The following is a 22,607-nucleotide window of genomic DNA, read 5'->3' on the forward strand; positions in this document are numbered from 1 at the left end:
CTCAACAAATGTTTGTATGTGTAACTCCCTTGGCCCTCTGGAGCACAGAGACTACTGCTCCCCACCCGGCCGCCCCAGGCCAGGGCTGCTCCAGGCAGGGAGGGGAAGTGGGAGCTGGGGGTGGGGGCAGGGGGGGGCGGGCAAGAGGGGCCCTGCCTGGGCTCATGGCCCCCCCAGCTCCCTCCTGTGGGGCCCTGGGAGACCCCAGCTCAGCACCACAGGAAGGAGGCTGGTGGGGAGGCGGGAGGACAGGAACCAGCGGCTTCCCCAGATGGAACAGGGTCGCCCCAGTGGGTGGGAGGGTGGGTGGGAAGGCCCTATCTGTGCCCCACAGGCGGGAGCCGGGGGTCTGGTGGTTTAGCTGGCAGTGTGCTTCCCAGCCCTCAGCCTCTGCTTCCTCATCTATCTGCCCGGTTCCCACGCCAAGACCACCTCCTCCCAAGGACGCCCGTGAGGACAAGCTCACTTGGGGGCCGGACGCAGCCCAGGCAGCTGCAGGTGACACTGCCCTCGAGGGCCGGGTGCCCAGCCCCCCGCAGCCTCTCCCCGAGCCTGGACCCTGGCTCTCTCTCCCGCTCAGAGCCCAGCTCCCCCTCTGTGCCACGGGGGCAGGAGTAACTCATCTCACCGCCCAGGGAGCGGACCCAGCCTCCTGTGCCCAGTGAATATGCCACTCTGAGCCTCAGTTTCCCCAGCTAACACAGGACTAGTGATTCTGAGAGGTTTCATCCCCTCAGGCCCCATCCCCTTCCCAGGCATCTCCCTGTCCATCTACCCCCAACTCTAGAGACCCCCATACAGCAATGCTCCTCTGGGCTCCCACCCAGGTACCAAGATCTCCCAAGTCCCCATTCCACCCCATCCCTCCTCCCTCCTTGATCTGGTACCTGGTGTCAGGCGGGTGGTCCAGGTAGGGTCAGGCAGCTGATCGGCCTTTCAAGATTCACCTCTGAGGATTAACCTGCCCGGGTCCTGCTGCGGAGGGAGCTGCTGCGTGTGCGGTGGCTCCCGGCCCCTCCTCGCAGGGCAGGGCAGGCAGGCAGCCAGTGTGGAGGAGGAGCCTGGGGAAGTGCTGGGTGTTTGGTGGGGGGATGCCCCCTCCAGATGACTCCTCCCTCCTCCCTCCTCCCTAGCTGGGCTAGGGATGACGGACCATTAGTGAGTCATGGATTTCTCAGAGGGAGGCTGAGAAGGGGGCAGGGCTGGGAGCTGAGGCAGGGACCCTGGGGGATGCCTGTGACTCAGCACTGGGCAAGGGGGCACCGCAGCCTCACCCCTCGTTTGGGCAGACAGGTGCCCGGTTTCAGGGACAGACACCAGCCAGGGATAGCGCTGCCTCCTCACCCTCCATCTGCCGCTTCCCAGGGCTGTTCTCCCCAAAGTGCCCAGAGGCCAGGGTTGCTAGGGCAACGGGCACTTTGATGCTGCCCGCCTCCCCCCAACCCCCCAACACCGCCGGGCCCAGGCGACAACTGCCCCTTCCTGAAGGAGTGTCCAGCCTCCTTGGCAGCCGACAGGAGCCGGCAATGACCAATGACCGGCAGAGCGGAAGGCACGGGGTTGGGGGGGGATCAAGCACCTGGCATACAGCCAGCCAGTCCACGCATGACTGGCCACCTGACCTTGAGTCTCCCTGAGCCTCAGTCCTCCGAGCACAGGGACCCAGCACAGTGCTCGCCAGGCACACACAGTGCCAACATCCCAGACGCAGGTTCTGGGCTCTGAGATGCCAGGGGCTTCTGGAAATGGCACCCCTTAGTCCGTCTGCGAGGCCAGAGAGGACACTGAGGCCGAGTAGAACACCGGTCCTGGTGGCTCCAAAGCTCAGCGAGGGATCTGGGGATGGGCCGGTGCCCCGCCCCCTTGCTGGTCACTGTCCGCAGCTCGCTGGCTGCTGCGGTCCTGGGAGGCCTCGGATGGCAGTGGCCACCCCAAGGGGCGGGGCTCCCCACATTCCCTCATCACACCGCGTGGGTCAGTGATTGCCAAGTCACATTATGGGGGTACGTAGCCACAACAGTGACACTAATGATGATGGTTACACTTACTGACCGTTTACCACCTTCCAGACTTTTCCCTCACGCGCTGCCATTGCCTGGTACCCGACAACCCTCAAGGCATAGCTGCTGTGAACGCGGTGATGAGGCAGGGAGAGCGCAGGACCCAGAAATGGAGCTCAGAGAAGGGAATAAAGGTGCCTAAGCCACACAGCTGGAAGTGCCGAAGTTAGGACGGCTGCCCAGCAGTCTGGCTCCTGGTCACTCACAAGTGCAGCCTCCCCAGATCTGGGCACATGGGGTGCTCAGGGCTGCAGGTCCCTTCTCGAAAAGAGGGAGCAGCGCCTGCTGCAGTATGAACGGGACTTTCTCAGGCGGTGGGGGTGGGGGGGGGGGGGGTGATTGCTGCAGGGAGGAAGCACGGCTGCCCGGTGGAGGGTACAGCGAGGCCCCACCCAGAGCTTCCAGGAGGCAGCGCTGTGCTCTCTGGGGTGTCAGCCCTGCTGTCCAGGCTGTGGCTGATGCCCTGGCGGCAGGCGCGGTGGGCACTCGGCCTGTCCTCCCTCCCAGGGCTGCAGTGGGCACTCCCTCATTATCAGGGCCAGAGCCCCCAGTGTGGGCCGGGAACAGAGAGCAAAAGCAAGTTATCCAGGAAGAGATGGGGAGTCCCTTACATGCCGTGTCCCCAAGCAAGTCACCCCCTCTAAGCCTCTGCTTCCCCCAGGTCTGTCCTTCAGGGCTGAGCCACGGGCTAGGTGGGGCAGCATCAGCTGTTCCCTGCGATCCGGGCCAGCAGGGCAGCAATGACCCAACCACACCCCCGGAGGGTGCTGGCCAGCTGGGCACAGGTGGAGAGCTGGAGGTGCCACTCTCTGGGTGCCCAAGCCAGGGCCACAGAGACCTGGAGCCAGCTGCCACCTAGGAAAGGCCTGCGAGGCAGCCTGGCCAGGGCAGGAGTTGGCTTGCCAAGCTCTGGCTGCCCTTTCACCACCGGGCTTCTCAGAGACCTACTATGTGCAGGGCGAAGGTGGGGAGCAGGCCCCAGCTCCGAGGATGACTCACATTGGGGTGACACCAGTCAGTTATTGGCACCGCGGAGCTCCCAGAAGGCTCTGGGAGTCAAAGGACAGAATCCACATAAATGATCATTAATCACAACATGGCCCATCACTAGTCCTACTAAGCGGTTCACTTAGTAGGGTGCTGTGTAGGGTTCACTGAGTAAGGCACTGCAAACGTGGCCCGCAGACCCTCAGCATGGCCCGAGAACGTGTTGGAAACCCCGGCTCCCGGGTGGGCCCCAGGCCTGCTGATTGAGAGTGTGTATTTGAACCAGATGCGCAGGGGACCTGGTATGGGATAGAACAGGAGGCGCCCTGGTCTGGACACCAGCGATGGTGGGCTGGGACGGTGGAGCGTCCAGCCGGGCCGCTGGAGAATATGGAAGCAGAGGGAGGCGCGGGGGGCTAAGCTTGGGTCCAGAAAGCCAGAGCAGGGCGAGGACCCCACCTCCCACATGCGGGTGAGAGGAAAAGATGCCAGAAACCGCCCTGAATAATGGGGGGCTCAAGATGGGGTGCAGAGAAGAGGCTGCCCTCGGGCTCAGTGGAATGGGGGTGCACCTGTGACATGTGGGGGAGCTTCTCAACAGGCAGCTGGATACAAATTCTGGGGCTCAGGGTGAAGGGCTGGGGTCCCCCAGGACCAGAGAGGGTCGTGAGCATTACTGGAGGAGGGGACAGTGGCCAGAGACAGGGTGGGGAGTGCAGAAAGGCCTTCATTTGATTTTGTTGAGCATCTACTATGTGCCGGCGTGGCACTCAATGGTTTACAAGGCCACTCTGCTCGCAAGATATATATATAATATATCTCAGAGAGAAATGGAGAGGGAGAGAGAGATAGAAACACAATGATGAGAGAGCATCATGGATCGGCTGCCTCCTGTACACCCCACACTGGGGATTGAGCCCGCAACCCGGGCATACGGCCTGACCAGGACTCAAACCGCCACCTCCTGGTTCTTAGTTCAACACCCAACCACCGAGCCACACCAGCCAGGCAGAAAGGCCTTCGTTTTAAAGGACGGAGGAGAGGGGGGCCGCGCTGCCGCTGAGAAGTTGGAAGCCCAAACTCTGGACTCAGGCCAAGTGGCTTCCACTCCCAGCTCTGCCAGCTGGTGACTCAACTGCAGACCGTAGCAGCGCCACCAGGAATAGTAAACAAGGCCACGTCCGTAAATCTGATAAACCTCGCGGGCCAGGCACGAGTGAGCACCTGATGTGTCTGTGAGGGTTTCACAGTTCAGAGCATGTGTGGGCCCCAGGCCAGGGCGAGAAAACAGATCCACGGTGCCCGCTGTGCCCGAGGCCTGGGCAAGTGGAGGACTCCGCTCTGTTCCTGCAGGCCTCCCCTCCTCTGTCTCTGAGCCTCCGTTCAGGGCGGTGTGAGCCAGCCTGGCAGACAGTGCGGAGCTGTGCCCCCTGTGGGAGGGTCACAGGCAACCACTGCCTCCTGGGAGGTGAGTTTTTATTGGACAAGAGCAGCTCAAGTCCACGTTCTCTCCTTGCGAGCAGAGTGGCCTTGTAAACCATTGAGCGCCACGCCTGGCACATAGTAGATGCTCAACAAATACTGAGCCAACGGCATGATGATTATCATAATGTCAACGCAAAAGCCCCCAAGCCCAGCATTCCGAGCTTACAAGCCCTTTCACGTCAGGATCTCTTCTACAAAACAGTCACGATCGGTCCCATTTCACAGAGGTGGAAACTGAGGCCCAGAGAGAGAACCTTCCCAAGGCTTCACAGCACGTCATCAGCAGAGTCAGCCTTTGAACCCAGACCACTTGCTTTTCAACCAGTGCTCCCAGCCACCTTCCCGTTCGTTCATTCCCGTGGGAAAGATTCCTGGCCACAGGCGTGGGGGCAGCCACAGCCCCACAATAACGCCATCTCCCATCACACCCGCCCCAGGGCCCAGGGGGATGGCATTGCCCATGTGACTCAGCCACAGTCACAAAGGGAGCTGTGTGCCCTGTGCCCGAGGCCTGCCTCCCTCACCCTACGCTCATCCCCCAACTGGAGAAGAAGCAGGGAGCCTGACGAATCCAAGATGTGGGGGGAGCGGGGGGAAGCGTTGGCCATTAAAATGGGGCAAGTTTAACAGAGAGTCAAGCCCGGGCTTGGGGTGCAAGAAGTTTGTGCAGCTCCGATGATGGAATGCAAGGCCCAGGTCCAAGCCTGTTTTCTGACTCCTTATTTGGAGCTCCAAGGGCAGGCGCACCTGCATTGGCTCCCGCTGGGGTGGGGCCCAGGCAGGGGCCCAGGCAGGGGCCCCGCCCATATTACCTGGATCAGATTTCAAAAGCACTGGGGCTTGGGAGAGCAAGTCACTCCGGGACCCGCTGGGCTCCTCTGTCCACACCTGTCTCCAGCTCTGACCTCTCCCCCTCCTCCCTGTGGGTTCAGACCCAGTGCACTTGTGTCCCTGTTGAGCACTGACTGTGCAGAAGGCACATGGCTTGGTATTTCCTTCCCACACCTTGTCAAGGAAGCCTCGCTCCACCTGCTGAGGCTCAGAGAGGGACGGGGGCCAGTCCCAGGTCACACAGGATTTGAGCCAGGATCTGACTTCAGGCCAGTTTCCTCCCCCTTCCTGGTCCCAGTGGCATCTTTTTTTTATTTTCTTCCTAAATATGTTTTTTATCGATTTCAGAGAGAGGAAGGGTGAGGGAGAGAGGGAGAGAAACATCCATGATGAGAGAGCATCACAGATCGGCTGCCTCCTGCATGCCCCCCCCACACTGGGGATCGAGCCTGTAACCCGGGCATGTGCCCTGACCGGGAATCGAACTGTGAGCTCCTGGTTCATAGGTCAACGCTCAACCACTGAGCCACAGTGATCCCCTGTAGCTGGGCTCCGGTGGCATCTTGACCACATGCCAACAAGAAGTGACCTTGGGCCCAGCCCAGACAGCCACAGTCACCCAGTTCCTGTCCAGCTGGAGGGGGCACCACAGAACACAGGTGCTTAGAGAGAGTTCAGGCTGGCTGGGCCTCCCAGTGCCACCCCTGCTGACCTTCCCAGGAGGCGGGCACGCCTGGGTGCCCAGCTGCCCGAGATAGAAGGTAGACAGGGCGGCCGCCCCCTCTTCCTAGGCATGACGGAATGTCTGACCTCAGCCCAGCTCCCACATGCACTTGGCAGGAGGGTTGGATCCAGCCAGAACAGGCCTGAAGGTCACTGTGGCCACACTCCTGCCTCCCAGCCGTCCGGATCCCTGAGACCAGGGCCAGGATGGACCCGCCAAAGATGGGGCCACAAGCCCTCTCCCCGATCCCGTGCCCGTCAGCCTGGGCCACTCCTGCCGTGGGAACTGGTGCAGGGTCGTGCATCCAGAGGCCCGGGTCCCTCAGGTGAGCCCTGGCCACCTGTAATGTCGGGAGATCGGAGCTGAGTGGAGCAGGGCTGGTCTTCCCAAGGGGCCCCAGGGCACCCTGCTCAGGCCTGAGGGAGACCGGTGACTGGGGGGCTCCAAACTGCCCCTCCCCCCACCTAGACGCCTCCTGGCATTTCCCCAAAGCCCTTAAAATGGTGCCGCCTGCAAACAGGCATCAACCTGTCCAGATCTGAACTGTCTGCCTCAGTCCCCGCAGGTGTAAGTGGAGGCACGGGCACTGCCACTATCCTGTTTCTTTTCTTTTTATATATATATATTTTTAGTGATTTCAGAGAGGAAGGGAGAGGGAGAGAGAGATAGAAACATCGATGATGAGAGAGAATCATGGATCGGCTGCCTCCTGCACGCCCCTCACTGGGGATCGAGCCCGCAACCCGGGCATGTGCCTGACTGGGAATAGAACCGTGACCTCCTGGTTCATAAATCAATGCTCAACCACTGAGCCACGCTGGCCAGGCCTGGGGTTTCTTTAAAATGCACACCCCCCAGTGCAAGAAGCGGAAGAGGCTTCTAACTCCTCCAGAGGAGCCTCCCTCCCAGCCAGGAGGTCCCAGACAGGCCATGCCAGCTGCGGCCGGTGCCACCATGCTTGTGCCCTGTCGGCAGCTTCCTGGCCCTGGCCTGTGAGGTTTGGGGGGGGGGGGGGGGGCAGCTGCTCAGATGCCCGAGCCTTGGTCCAGGTGTCTTTGGTAGGGAGTGGGGCATTGTCACTCCTACACCAAGGGGGAAGTGAGGCCCGGGGGGCGGGCGGGGGGGAGGGTTATCCACTGCCCTCTGCATGCAGAGATGGCAGCCTTTGCATCATCTTGAGGTGACAATGTGCCATCTCACTTGACTGCCATGGGGTCGGCAGGGCCCAGGATCTTGACTTTGACCTCCCCCCATGCCCCACCCCTCCTGCCACACACACACACACACACACACACACACACACACACACACACACACCGAGTGGTGCCCAGCAAAGCTCTGTGCTAAGGTGTGGGCTGCAGGGGATCACGTGGGGGGATCATAAAGAGGCTGCCTCAGTTTCCTCCCATGAAAACCAGGGCTGCCACCACTCCTTTGTTGGTGAATGAGAGTTGGAGTTGGGTGGACTTTGGGGAAACCCCCAGAGCGCCCAGCCTAGCCCAAATGCCACCGGGAGCACCGCCTTCTGTGTGTGCCTCTGCGTGGGCAGCCAGGGAGCCCTGGGGGTTCCCCGCTGAGTGCTGGGGCGCAGCTGGCTCCGGAGGCATAATGGAGGAAGGCTGACAGCAGGGTGGCCTCATTAACAGCAGAAATGTGGGGGCCCATATTGCTGCCCATACACCCCAGGGAACCACACTGCGGGGGCAGAGCAGGGCGGGCGCCAGGCCGCTGACTCCAGCACCGCCCTCTGTCTGGCTGCGGTGGGGCCAGGAGGCGGGGTAGCTGTGCGGGGGGGGGGGGGGGGGGGGGGGGGGGGGGGGGGTCGGGGGAGCTGGGACACTGCTCCGTCTCTGTGTTCAGACACTGCCCCTGCCCACCTCTCTCCTGGTAGATGAGGAAGCCGCCCAGAAAGGCAAGGCCTGGCCCAGAGTCCTGCAGCCGCCCGGGCCTTCACCTCCAGGGGGGCTCCCCGTCTTGGTGCATCCTCGGAGTCTCATTGCAGGGGCCTGGCCAGTCGGAAAGCAATTTGCCTTCCCCCTCCGGCCTCTCGCAGCCAAGGCGGGAAGGGCTGTGCTAAGGGGGATGGGGCTGTGGAGAGGCCGGAGGACCCCAGGCTGGCCAGACGGGCAGGCACCACCCAGGCCTGGCCCCTGCCCCTTCCACCCAGTTCACCAGCGGAGGCCACCTTCCTCCTCCTGGTCACAAGTTAAACAACCCCGGCCAACCTGCTCCCAAACCGGTTCACCCTGGGTCCCAGCAGAAGGCAGGCTCTGGGCACCGGGGCGAGAGCAGGCACAGGCTCTGCCTCCGCATCCATGTCAGGGTGCACAGCTCGCCCTGGCCCTCAACTGCCTGCAGCAACCCCCTCCCCCGCCCCCCTGTCTGGGCACTGGCAGCGCACCCCCCACCCTACCAGCTTCCCTGGGCCAGAATGACAGCAGGTGAGCACACCCAGCTCACACACAGGGGATAGGAGAGCCAGCGCCCCCAGATCAGCCCAGAACCCTGAGCAGGTTCCGGGCCAGGCCTCAGACGCACATTCAGGTCATTGAACTGAAGGTCAGGGTCAAAAGGGCCAGCAGCTTCTTACCTTTGTGTCTAAGCAGAAGGCGCCTCCTCCCCTTCCAGCTCCTCCCAGGTTCACTGTTCCCGTGTGAGCTTGTCCGGGCAGGTGGCTACAGGGAGGCCCCGCCTGTCCATCTTGCACCATTTCCGGCTGCCCCGCTGCCGTGGCTGCCGCCTCCCAGGCTCACTCCTGGGTTTCCAGGCAGGACTCACCTGGCGCCTTGGGTGCTGTGCACCCCACCATCACCTCAGCCCTCCATGGGCTGTTCTCTTTTAATCTATATTTATTGGTTTCAGGAAGGAAGGGAGAGGGAGAGAGAGAGAGAAACATCGATGATGAGAGAGAATCATGATCAGCTGCCTCCTGCACGCCCCACACTGGGGATCGAGCCCGAAACCCGGGCATGTGCCCTGACCAGGAATTGAACCGTGACCTCCTGGTTCAGAGGTCGATGGTCAACCACTGAGCCAGGCCAGCTGGACCCTCCATGGGTGTTTGGCATTGACACCTCTACTCGGGGACACATGGGCTGTGGGCCTAACAATGGCCCCAGGATGAGCGGCAGGTGGGGAGGTGTCATCGAATGTTTCTGAGCCTCAGAAGCACCCCAGGGCAGTTGGGGGGTGCCGCTCCCCATATGTAAATACCAGCTCTGCAAGTTCCCTCCTGCCTGCTCCCTGAGCTCCGGCCCCACCTGAAGTCTGGGCCCAGACTCACCTGCCTGCAATAAAAACAAGGCAACAGCCCGCAGAGGGCTGCAGGCAGGAGGCGCAGGGTTCAGAGGAGAGGGGCGTGGGGGTGGGACGCAGCGTCTGTTCTCAGAACATCAGGTCCTGCAGGGCACACAGCCGGAACAGGCACAGGGTGGGGGCAGGGACAGGGCAGCTGCTCCAGGTTCCCAGAGGGTTCCAGGGGAGTGGTCCAGGCAGGGCCTGCCCCCTAGTCCCCAGAGGTGCCCGCGGAGATGCTTGCCACACTCTCCCAGCCTCCGCCTGGACCACGGGCCCCAGCCCTGCCTGGCCAGCCCCGGCACCTCCGTTCACATCCCCCCTCATCCCTCTTCCTCCTGGCAAACTTCCAGCTGCTGATGGTACCTCTGCTCTTCCCGTGGGCACGCATGCCTGTTCTGCTCAGCAAGAAGCTGCATCCCCCACCCCCACAGGCTGGCACGGGTGAGGGGGCACCAGGACAGACAGTGTCTGAGAGCAAAAGGGACCCACAGGAAGGCCGCCTGCCTCCTGATGCCCCGGAGTTTCCCCCAGGCCCCCGAGATGCACCCACCCTGATAAGGACACCAGGGGAGTCCCAGTGCCCCAGTGACCTCACTCCCTGACGTCCACACTCCACTCCCCGCCCACTCCATCTGCCCTCAGCCCCTGGCATGTGATGCAATCACCAGGCCCTGCCATGTGAGCAGCGGGGGCTGTGGCTGGAGCCCTGGGCTCAGGCCCTCACTTGCTGGGCACACTTGGGAAGGTTGCTTAACCTCTCTGTGCCGCAGGACATCTATTAAATTAAGAAACACATTGCCCTGGCCGATTTGGCTCAGTGGATAGAGCGTGGGCCGCGGACTGAAGGGTCCCAGGTTTGATTCCGGTCAGGGGCATGTACCTCAGTTGCAGGCTTGATCCCTGGCCCTGGTCCCAGCGCATGCCGATCTATGTAGCTCTCTTATGTTGATGTTTCTCTCTGTCTCTCCCCCTCCCTTCTACTCTCTCTGAAAATCAATGGGAAAATATCCTCTGGTGAAGAAAAAGGAAGGAGGGAAGGAAGGAAAAAAGGGAAGGAGGGAGGGAGGGAGGGAATAGAGAGAAAGACAGAAAGACACGCTTTGCCCCGCTTGCCTTCCAGAGGCCCAGGGAGGCATGGGACTGGGGCCAGGAGGTGCCCTGCCAGAGCAGGAATCTGAGGAGCACCTGGGGGGCTGGGAGCTTGGCCTCTAGGCTCCCTCCTCCAGGACCTCGATCCTCATTACACCCCGTGAGGCAGGAGCCACTCTGTAATGCGGCTTTTACTGATAAAAGTGGGGGAATGTGCCTTAGCCAGTTTTGCTCAGTGGTTAGAGCGTTGGCCCACAGACTGAAGGGTCCCGGTTTGATTCTAGTCAAGGGCACGTACCTCGGTTGCATGCTCGCTCCCCAGCCCCAGTCGGGGCGCAAAGGGGAGGCAACCAATCCGTGTGTCTCTCTCACATCGATGTTTCCCTCTTTTTCTCTCTCTTTCTTTCCACTCTCTCTAAACATCAGTGGGAAAATATCATCAGGTGAGGATTCACAACAAGAACAAAAAGTGGGGGAATGTTAGGTAACACGTCTGAGGTCATACCCAGGCAGTCCGATCCAGGCCTCCCTTTGCTCACCCCGCCCCCCCCTCTGTGCAGACCCCTTCCTCCTCTGGGCATGAGAAAAGTCGGGGCGGGGGCACAAAGGGCCCCCATCTCTGACATCGCATCCTCCAGGAGAACCTCAGGCTCAGCCTCCAAGCCCCCTTTGAGAGCCAGTGCTGCTCACGACTTCAGGGAGTGAGCTCCCCGTTTCTAGGAGAAAGCAAGGAAGTGCTCAGGCAGAGTGTGGCAGGGAAGACACCTGCCACGTTCCCGGGGAGGACTGAATGGGCTCCACAGTTATTTCCGTTCATATGGGCCAGTTTGTACGAACTCATGTGTCGGTTCCCAGAACCAACTGCTGGCTGCCAGGACCTTGTGTTTGAAAACACAAATTGCCCCCAGGGCAGGCAGCAGAGCTGTGGCTGGGCGTGGGGATCCCAGCTCCACTGGCCAGGCAGTGATCTCGCTTTGCCTGGGTTTGCTTATCTGCACGTGGGGGTGATAGTGTATCGCTCCCTGACGCAGTGAGGCTCCGGGAGGAAATGCTGACGGGCTCCCAGTGGTGGCCTCGCACGGCAAGGACTCAGGAAATGTTTGCCGAGCCCAACTGCAGAGGGGGTTCCAACCACTGAGCTTTGTGGTTTTGTTGTTGTTAATCCTCACCCCAGGATATTTTTTCCACTGATTTTCAGAGAGAATGGAAGGAGAGACAGAGAGAGAGAAACATTGATGTGAGAGAGACACACCAATTGGTTGCCTTCTGCCCCGGTCCCTGCCCAGGGCCAGGGATGGAGCCAGCAACCAAGGTATGTGACCTTGACCGGAATCGAACCCGTGACCCCTCTTTCAGTCCACGGGCCGATGCTCTAACCAGCCAGGGCCAATCACTGAGCTTTGGAACGCCTCTGGTCTTCGGTGGTCCTCTCTGTTGAACGGACTTGGCCTCCGCTCCTTCCATTAGAACAACAGGAAAACTTGCCTTCCTTTGGGCCACATCTGGAAGAAGGTGATCTCCATGGCCAGATGTGGGTGTACAAGCCCACAGCTCCAGAGCCAGCCCTGCGGTCGGCCCCATCAGCTGGGTGACCTTGAGGAGGTGACCTAACCATTCAGTGCCCCAGTGTCCCTGTCTGTAACCCGTTCCTACCGCAGGGGTTGTGCGGCCCACCCCTGGCTTCGTCTCACAAGCAGCGAAGCGATGCTATTAGAAAGCAAAGCCAGCTGGTAGGTGGCGGGTGTCTCTTTCCATTTTACAATTATTTCCAGTGTGGCTGTCCTGCTATGTGCAATAGCCCAATCAAAACAGAACAAAACCCATAGGTCTCTGTGTACGTGATGTATATAAATAGAGCCTGAACCCAGTGGAGGCCCGCGGTGGGGCTGCTCCCGGACGCTGTGGCCAGCCCCGAGGTAGGCCACTCTGAGGGCTGCATCTTCAGAAAACAGCTGACGGGGGAGAGCGGGATGCCGCTGAGGTGATGCCCACTCATAGCAGAACCAAAACCGGAGCCCGAGCGCCCGCGGAGGAAATGGGCGGCGGGCAGGCACGGCTCCTGACTCAGAGAGGCTGTCTGTGCTTCCACGCCAGCCCAGCACAGGGCAGAGTCACTTCCCTCAGTGCACACCCCGCCCTGCCGCAGCCCCGAGGGAGGCCAGTCACACGGAAGGGAAGGGGCGGCCGCGCCCTCCCAGCCTGCCTTCCCCCTGGTCTCCGGGCTCCTGTCCCAGCAGTGAGCGTGTCTGGTGCAGCCTGGGTCCCGGAGGCACCGAGGGAGCAACATTTAAGGAGGCGCTCGCTGTCTGTGCCACGGACCCTGCATCTCTTTGTCTTTAAATTAAATATGTTTGTATTGATTTCGGAGAGGAAGGGAGAGGGAGAGAGAGAGACACATCAATGATGAGAGAGCATCATGGACCGGCTGCCTCCTGCACGCCCCACACTGGGGATGGAGCCCGCGACCTGGGCATGTGCCCTGAGCAGGAACCGAACGGTGACCTCCTGGTTCATAGGTTGACGCTCAACCACTGAGCCACGCCGGCCCAAGGACCCTGCATGTCACTGGGAGCACAGACCCCTGCCCACCCCCCCACCCCCCGTCTATGTGGTGCCAGGTGCTGCTAGGAAGGCCGTCCCCACAACCCACAGGCCAGGGCCACAGCTCTGCCACCCGCTCCACATGCCATCCCCTCCGCCTGTCCATTCCCTCCGCCTCTGTCCCCACAGCCCTGCATTTCCTCATTGCCCACACTCAGCCACGCCCGCCACGCTCAGCAGGCCTTCAGGCCCGACTCCCAGGTACTCAGCCCGGGTTGCTATGCAACCACCAGCAAGTCACTGTCCTCTCTGGGCTCCTTCCATCTAGATCCATGGCCTCCCCCGAACTTTCTGATTTAACTGGTTTGAGGCGTTGCCCAGTTTTGGGAAATTGTTTTCAAGCTTCTCCCACCAGGTGACTCCAGGGTCAGGAAACGCAGAGGGCGGGGCTTTCCTCCCCAGGGTCTTGGGTACCAGGCACCCCGACTCGCCATCAGCCTCTGTTGGTGGCTCAGCCCTCCCCTGGCGGTGAGGGTACGTGGGGGCAGCGATCTGGAAGGCAGAGGCCCAGAGGGTCAAAGTCTGGGCCCATCAGAGGTAGAGGACAAAACCCTTGAAGCCGGTTTGGCTCAGTGGATGGAGCGTCGGCCTGCGGACTGAGGGGTCCCGGGTTCGATTCCGGTCAAGGGCATGTACCTGGGTTGCGGGCACATCCCCAGTGGGGAGTGTGCAGGAGGCAGCTGATTGATGTTTCTCTCTCATCAATGTTTCTAACTCTTTATCTCTCTCCCTTTCTCTCTGTAAAAAATCAATAAAATATATTTAAAAAAAAAAAAAAAAAAACCCTTGGCTGGCCAAACACCACGAGGCTGTACCCGCAGCTCCGCAAACAGCCTCCTGTGGGCTCTGGGCCAGGCCCACCCCGCCCGGCCACGCTGAGCCGCTGCCTGAGTGAGGGAGGTGGGCCACAGAGCGTCACAGAAATAGCCGGTCCCTGGAGACACGCAGACCAAGGGTCCAGTGCCCCTTCCATCCGACTCTCGGGGACCTGGGGCGAGTCTCTTCAACCTGAGCCTCGGGGGGCCTGGTCCTAGCAACACAACGGTCCAGTGCCCAGCCCAGGGACCAGCCTAGAGTCCGAGCAGCAAATAGCACAACAGGAAAAGAAACACAAAAGCTAGTCTGTTTTTTTTCCAGAGCTTACAGAAGTCGATAGAGCATGTCCAAGGTTAATAAATCAGGAAGCGGTAGAAGCCGGTTATTTATTGCTCTGAACATAACCACCACGTGAACTAAGACTGTTAGAGCAAGGCCTCTGAGGAGGGGGTTTGCAGGAACCTGGGCCTTTCGATAAGTCCTTTTGACCACTGCAGGTTGATTAATGTCTCTTCACTAAAAGTATGTGTTAAAAAGTGACTTTTTGGCCTCTCCAGTGTTGTTTCGAGAGGCACTCGCTGTTAACAGAAGTGTTTTTGGCCTGTGAACCCAAAATAAGGTCAAGTGTTCCAGCTGTGGAGTCAGGCTACTCTGCAACTGACCAGCTGTGCCACCTGGGGCAAGTTGCTTAACCACTCTGGGCCTCATTTTTTCTTCATCTATAGAACAGGCATAACAATAACTCCATGGTGCTGGCATGTGTGATTGTGAGACATTATTATATACTAGTGGCCTGGTGCACAAAATTCGTGCACATTAATGGGGAATTAATGAGAGGAAATATTTTAATATTGCTATTTGCCCCTTCTCTATAATAGAAGTGTCAGAGATGAAAGAAGATTAGTAAAATGCATATGAAAATAATATGTAAATTTATTAATAAATAAATAATAACAGCATCACGTTCCCCAGCCTCGCCCACCCATGCCTGCTGCGCATGCAGCCTCCTGCTGATCGATCGTTATGGTGTGAGGGCATCACAACCATTTGCATATTAGCCCCTTTTATTATATAGGATATCTGTAACTCATACATGCAATTGTTTTTATAAAAATAGGGTTATCCAGCTATACATAGCTTGTGCTACTTGCCTTCTTTCTTCTTGCCAAGACATTATGGCTACTGTTCCAGATCAGTACATAGAGTTCTGTTTCATTCTAATTGATGCAAGAATTCCACTGCACAGAATATGAAATGTATTTATACATAACCTCCTATTGAAGGAAATGCAGGCAGTTTCCCTTTCTCACTCTCTCTTTCTCTATTTAAAATCATTTTTTTGTTGTTGTTGTTAATCCTCACCTGAGGGTATTTTTCCATTGATTTTTAAGGAGATTGGAAGAGAGAGGGTAAGACAGAGAATCATCGGTGTGAGAGAAACACATTGATTGGTTACCTCCTGCATGAGCTCCTGACCAGGACCTGGGCTGGGGAGGAGCCTGCAACCAAGGTACATGTCCTTGACCAGAATCGAAGCTGGGACCCTTTGGTCCACAGGCCAATGCTCTATCCACTGAGCCAAACCGGCTATGGCTAAAATCAATTTTTAAAAAAACTTTTGTACATACTGCTAAATTACCCCTCTTAAAAAGTGGTACCAGTTGAGATCCTCACCGATCCACTATGAAAGTGCCCATTTTCTCATAGTCATACTGTTACCGGAACCCAAGTTCTGCTGCCTGCTGCCACAAAAACCAAACTCGTTAGACAGATGCTAGTGAAAAAGGAAAGAGGTTTAATTCAAGTGCCGGTCCCCTGAGGAGATGGGGGGCTCTTGTCCCAGAGCCCATCTCACCATCTCAGGGCAGGCAGAGGTTTCTGTAAGGAGGGAGAGGCCAAGCAGGACAAAGAGATCAAGGGGAGGGGGTTGAAGAGTTCTCTCTGTGCCAGACCAGCACAGTCCATGCCCATCAGGACCTCGAAACCAGTCAAGGGATGGTCTCACGTGCATCCTCCTGGCCCTTTGTTGTCTGGTTCTACATTAGAAGGTCAGCAAATCTCCCAGAACTGGGGAGACTGAAGGTGGGCGTCTGTATCTTCTGAAGTTAGTTCATAAGATTCTTGTACAAACATGCTGTTTATCTACAAGCCCCATATTAGTCAGACTCAGCATTTACAGGAACCGTGTCAAAAGCATGGTGGGGTGGGTTACAATGCCCTCTGTCAATTTTTATTTCATTTCCATGGAAGTTAGGGGGTTGTAACCAAATATTTCAGAAAACTGGAAAATTCAGGATCCAGTCTAGTTCATAGGTGAAAAATAAAAGTTTACGGACAATTAACTGAACTAGAGTCTAATATTCATAACTGTGTATTACAGATTCTATTAAAACACAATTTTCCTCCTAAAAATCGCCCTCGTATTTATCAAAGAGCCAAATCGAGATTAATTCATTTACTGTATTAAGTCCGGTTTCAGTGCGGCCTGATTATTTGCATAAACACATCAGGAATAGCAATGGATAATATAGGCTTTTTAAGTTTGCTTTGCTGGACTTTCACAAGAAAGTTTCTTCTCAGGGCAAAGAAGCCAAGCCTCACAGTTGCCGTCAGGTTTTGCCTGAAATACCTATAGTTTTGGGTAAATTCCTCAAGTTCTCAAGGTCCCCAAGATGTCTTGAGGTTCTTCCCTTGCCATCTCCCGGGAAAGAACCTTCGTCCCTTACGTTCATAGAAAGACTGCCATGAACCAAATGAATAAGTAAGGGACCAGGCCATTTTTCCAAGAGGTTTTTATGGGCTTCAAAGTCAATCTTCTTTCCTTAAAGCTTTTGCTGACATCCAGGGTCTAGGCATGTCTTTCTCAGACATGACATTCCAGTCAAAGCTTTGGCTAATAAAACAACAATTAGAAACTGGATTTGTGTGTCCTGTTATGAAACAATCAGTTTCCTATTTGGATTCACGCAAATAAACATATTGCCATCAAAGTAATAATACTTACTCATTAAGAGTTTCCAAATTCTGGAGGGATCAAGCAGGGAGAAAAATATAAATGTTTTAATATTGCTTATCAAGGTATAATTTGCCAAATTGCTCTAAGGAAACAACAAGTTTTTTTTTTAATTCAGCATTATTTTGATCATAAGAATAATAATTATTCTCAGTTCATTCAGTCCTATAATCCATTCTTACTTATTCTGATTATTTGCCAGTATTTCTTCGAATCCAGTTACTCCTTAGAGTTTATACATTTTTATCTATTTTTAAAGGTATTATCTGAAAATTTGTTCTCAGGAATTCACATTTCAGAAGAGGTCAGAAGATGTAACGTTTTTGCAAATGCATCAGAGCAAGGCAATGACTGTCTCTAAATGACAAGAAAATACTTAAAATGGCGAGGTTATGGATTTGATTTTAACGCAGTTGACAAAGGAATTTGCTTATTTTGTAATAACATTTTAAGATAACATTCAGAATCACAAATGAAACTATATCGGACTAAAATAATCAATTACTTTGTTCCCTACTGTCAATTGTACCTGGTGTTCCTTTGGGGAAATTACCATTGATTTCAAAACATCAAAGGGAGCTTCCTGGCCTTTTCATTTGTCATTAAAATTACCCCCCACTTGGCTCTCTATGTGCCTTTCTTTATCTTTCTTCTTTTCCCCCCATTTCCATTTCCCTTCCTGGGTGTTCTTCCCTCTACATGATTCTTCTTTAACTTGCACAGCCCCTCTGCAACTTACTCGAACCTTCTGCGACTTTCCTAGTCCCTTTCCGTTTATTTGTTTATTTATTTAATCCTCACCCAATGATATTTTTTCCATTGATCTTCAGAGAGAGAGTGGATGGGAGCAAAAAAAGTGAGAGAGAGAGAGAGAAAGAGAGAGAGAGAAACATCGGTGTAAGAGAGACACATCAACTGGTTGCCTCCCGCATGCACCCTGACCAACCCGGGCGGGGATTGAACCTGCAACTGAGGCGCCTGCCCTTGACCAGGAATCGGTGGGCCAATGCTCTCACCACTGAACAGAGCCGGCCAGGGCCAGTTCATTTCTTCTTAACTCTTTCAGAAATAATCAATTTGAGGGCAACCTACTTTCAATGACCAAAACCATATCGTTTCCTTTTGACTGAAGCAGAATTCTCAGTTCTTAGAAACCTTAATTTTCAGTGACAACCAAAAAATGCAAGCAATTAGCATTCTTTAGATTGGCAAACTAGTGAACACATTTCATGACTTTCAGGAACGGGCTTGCTTTCCGCTGGAAACTAACGCTTACATTTTTAAGAGGCATAACAGACATAACATGACCTTGACAACTCTTAGGAGCTGGAGGAAAGGTGGGGGCACATAGGCCGGTGGAGATAGCAGGTCCCACAGCTTGTTCCCAGGACGGCAGCAGGCCCCTCCTCCGCCCACCTCCCACACCCCCCAACCTCCAGGGGCTTGAACTTGAAAGTAGTACTTGTTTCCCTTTATATTGAGGTGGGGCACTGCCCCCCTCCCCCCCCCCCCAGCTGCTTCCCCGCCTGCACAGGGTTTGGGGGTGGTCTGAATTTCCCCATTTGTTCCCAGGACCGGGGCAGCTCCGGGACCCCCAGGAGGAGGACTCAGAGTGTTTAAAAGATTTATTTCATCACATTTTTCTTTTACTCTCTGGGAGGGGAGTGAGACCTTTCGCGTTCACCAATTCAGATCTTTCCGAGTAGAATTTTTATGATGTAGCAACATGAAAGCTTGCACGTAAGGAGATCTTATCCTAGTTACCAGGCCTTTGACAAAACAACTCCAATTGCAAAATAGTAGTAGCAAAGATACAAACAGGAAGGAGCAAGCGATTAGAGAGCAGGATGATTCCTATGCAAATTTCTCTAAGCAGCAATATTCCAAATGAAAAACACAGCCATTAAGACAACCCACAGTGACAGGCAACAAGAAAAGCAAACCATCCCCCCCAAATCCAAAACCCAAAACCAAAAGAGCGCTCCCACCAGATCCCACACTCCCGCCACATCCCTGCTCTGCCCCCCGCAGTGTGGCTCCCTGGGGTGTATGGGCAGCAAAGCACAGGCCCCAGATCTCAGAACTGACCATGAACCTGAGTGGCTCCTGATGTGAATAAGTATTGGTGTCTTTGGCTTTATTTTGTTTCCAAATCAGCTTTTTAAAGCTACAATGGAACTTCCACATTTTAAGAAAACAGGTCGGTGACTTGACACACATGTGCATTTATGTAACAAACACCAATCAAGTTATGCAACATTCTTATCTTTCCAGAACAGTTCCTTTGTGCCCTTTTGCTGGCAACCTCCCCTCCATGCCCACCTCAGGCAACCACCATTTTTTTTTTGAATCCTGTGCATGTGGTCCACTGATAACACTTTCAGAGGAGTCGAGCCCGTTGGCTGGAAGGAAGGCCAACTTCCCCTCCGGACAAGGACTTCTCTCTTGGGGTGACAAACACCTCCCTGGACCTGTTTGGTTCAAAGAGAGTGGGTAACCCAGGCCAGGTCTCCCCAACGTCAGGCAGGCAAGTTCGTTCTCGCGGTTTTTTCCAAGTCTGCCAAATACTTACTTAATATGTTCTTTTAGATCTCTGGGTCTTTTTTAATTGAATGCAAAAGGATTGCTTTTCAAAGAAAGCATAATACCCCAGTGTTCAAATAGCCAGGGTCACATCCCACCATTAAGGAAAGGCTATTCATGAGACGAAAATTAAAAATGAATCTCCCTGCCCGGCTGGTGTGGCTCAGTGGTTGAGTCGGCCTCTGCATCAGGAGGTCTCAGTCTGATTCCCCGTCAGGGCTCAATCCTCAGTGTGGGGCAGGCAGGAAGCAGCCGGTCAATGATTCTCTCTCATCGCTGATGTTTCCCTCTCTCCCTCTCCCTTCTTCTCTGAAATCAATAAAAACATACAAAAAAAGGTATTTTTAAAAAACGAATCTCCCTGTTACACCTAAGATCCCATTGTTATTGCCTCACAGAGAGAACCAGATACGAAAGAGGTAGGTGAGCAGCCGAGAAAAGAATCCAGAACTTAGAGATGGAGGCCAAGGGAGGAAGGCCTGTCTGCCTGAGCCACAGCCAGGGGGGTGCAGCAAATTCTCCCCAGAGCTGTCACACTCCCCTTCCCGTGCGAAGCTGCTTCCCCAAGCCAGCTGGTGGGTAACACCTTTTCGAGAGCCATGGGTTTGAGGCTCCGCAGTTCTTCAGCTTGTGGGTTCTGCGAGCAGCTTCGACTCATTTCATTACATGTCCCCCCGGCCCTTTTTTGGGTAACCATGGCAACCATGGTCCCCAGAGTCATAACCTCCCGATATAGACTTGGGCACTTGGCCATAACACCTCCATCTCCAAAGGTCAGATGGAGCAGGAGGCAGACAGAGGGATGACTGGTCCTTCCCTCTTAGGTCACCAGTGGGGAAACTGAGGCCCAGAGAGGAAACAGACCAGGCCACGGTCACACAGCCGGTCAGTGGGGGCAGAGCTGGGACTCCCACCCGACCAGCCTGGCTTCAGAGGCCATGCTCTCAACCAGCCCACTGCACTGGCCCCGTTTCATAAGCCATCCACGGGGGAGGAGAAAGGAGGCTCTTAGGGCAGCTGATGGCTGTTAGGACAGACGGACATAGGAGAGGTCTCTGCCAGATGTGCCAGTGGTTGGGGAATGCCCACTCATCTGCCTCCCCAAGGAACGAAGTCGCCTGACCTTCCCTGAGTTCTGTCCGCCGTATCTAACTCATTTCTGCTCACCCCATCCCAGGGAGCACCGATTCCTAGCAATGGTGAGAAGATATAGGTTGGGCATGTATAGAAACCAGCATTATAAGAAGAATATTTTCTTTCATGCGACTCAACGTGATGTGTGGCCATTTGACAAATGTGTCCCCTTAGGCCCGCAAACTCAGTGCATCTAAAACGGATCTTGAGATTCCCATGGCCGGGATGGCAGACTTGCTTCCCCTCCGAACACGGTTTAAAATGCTGAGGAAAATATCTTAAAGTGTTGAAAAGTTTAAAAGAAAGAAAGAAAGACCATGGGGAAACAGCAGTCGAATTCAAGGGGAAAATATAAACCAGAGATGTAAGCGAAACGACAGAACCGCCAAAGCCACTTCTGGTATTAAGGGTATTTGTAGATGCCGTGTGGTTGGCCTCAGGTTTGGGGGCTTTCAGGATGAGCAGGATGGGAGTGAAGGCCAAGGGCCAGTCAAGGTCGGAGAGTCTTAAAGCAAAGCCTCTCGATGTAGATTGGGACCTTCATCTCAGGGAAAGGGTAAGCCAGAACTAAATCATGCCTCTGCCTCCCCCACCACCCCCCAACCCCGACACCGGGGGACTGGGGAGAGCAGGCACAAAGGGGAAGGGGAACTGGTAGCTACAGACCAACTCACGCCCTTTGCCACCCCAAGGGCAACAGTCTGGTATATCATTTCAGACTAGTTAAGGGAATGAAATGAAATGATAAAATACATGCAATTTTTTAAAGCTCAGAGAAAAGATTAAAAGGAGTAAGATAAGTGGCACAAAACAGGAGGGTGGATTTAATTCTACATATTTGTAGTAGATATGCATTACATGTAATTGGCCCATACTTATATTTTTACACTAATTATCAGTGGACTAAATGCTCTAGTTAAAAGGCAAAGATTTTCAGATGTGTTGGGGGGAAGGATTATGCTGTTTGAAAATGAGCAGACACATCTAAAACATAAGAATAGAGAAGAGTTTCAAGTAATAACAGTCAATAGTAGTAAAGAGAAAGCTGATGCAGCTATACTCCTAAAATACAAAGTAGAGCCCTAACCGGTTTGGTTCAGTAGATAGAGTGTTGGCCTGTGGACTGAAGGGTCCCAGGTTCGATTCCTGTCAAGGGCATGTACCTTGGTTTCGGGCACATCTCCAGTAGGGGGTGTGCAGGAGGCGGCTGATCAATGTTTCTAACTCCCTATCCTTCTCCCTTCCTCTCTGTAAAAAAAAAAAAAAAAATCAATAAAATATATTTTTAAAAAATCCCAAGTAGACATTAAGGCAAAAAGCATTACCTGCAGGGAAGATAATGATAAAAGTTCATTTGACTAGGAGGATGTAATATTAAATTTGTATATACCTAATAACATAAGCTCAAAATATACAAAGCAAACCTTCCTAGGACTACATGGGAAAATAGACAAATCCAAAGTCATAATCGGAGGTTTTAAGACACCGGTTGCAATTTCATGGAGAAAGGAGACAAGGACATAGATTTGAAGAGCTGAGTTAATAAACTGGACTTAATGAGCATAAACAGAACCCTGTACATTGCAAGTGTGAAGTGCACATTTCAGGCCCATCTGTAACCGGACAACCAATGGGTCCGGGCTGCCTGTCGCTACCTGAGCCAATTCAGCAGAGGCAGGGTTGAATCCTAGATGCGTGTTTATTCCAATCCTGCCGGCAGGATGGGAGAGCAGCAGGCCATCCACAAAAATCTGCTCTGCAGCCCCCCAGAAGCCAGCTGCTTCTGTAGGGTAAGACAAAGATCACACGGGGAAATATGGATGATAGGTGTGGGGAAGTAGGGATTACAGGCATGGGGAAGTAGGAGGCTGGGGAGGGACTCCATTGCTTGGGCAACAAGGTGGTTAATCTTTCCATGAGAATGGACCACATCCCAAGGTTGACTCCCAGGTTTAAGGTTGACTCCCAGGTCCCGGGGGCATACAAC

The 22,607-nt window shown here is 54.8% G+C and overlaps 2 protein-coding genes across 3 annotated transcripts in view; one reads left to right on the plus strand and one right to left on the minus strand.

The window, feature by feature from the left end:
* The window catches only part of ADGRG1 (adhesion G protein-coupled receptor G1), a 34,523-nt gene extending 25,751 nt beyond the window's left edge, over positions 1–8,772 (minus strand). The window contains exon 1 of one of the 2 annotated variants that reach the window (XM_070399121.1): positions 8,678–8,772. The gene's annotated coding sequence lies outside the window, so the exon portion shown is untranslated. Of the gene's footprint in view, positions 1–887; positions 1,160–8,677 lie in introns of those variants that run through there. The other variant, XM_070399120.1, reaches the window with a different exon arrangement.
* Positions 1–22,607, plus strand: part of KIFC3 (kinesin family member C3) — a 268,780-nt gene that overhangs the window by 128,488 nt on the left and 117,685 nt on the right. The gene's annotated exons all lie outside the window — the stretch shown is intronic.

This window comes from Myotis yumanensis, unplaced genomic scaffold, assembly GCF_028538775.1.
Source record: "Myotis yumanensis isolate MYYU_CA2020_CCGP unplaced genomic scaffold, mMyoYum1.0.hap1 SCAF_18, whole genome shotgun sequence".
Lineage (NCBI taxonomy): Eukaryota > Metazoa > Chordata > Mammalia > Chiroptera > Vespertilionidae > Myotis > Myotis yumanensis.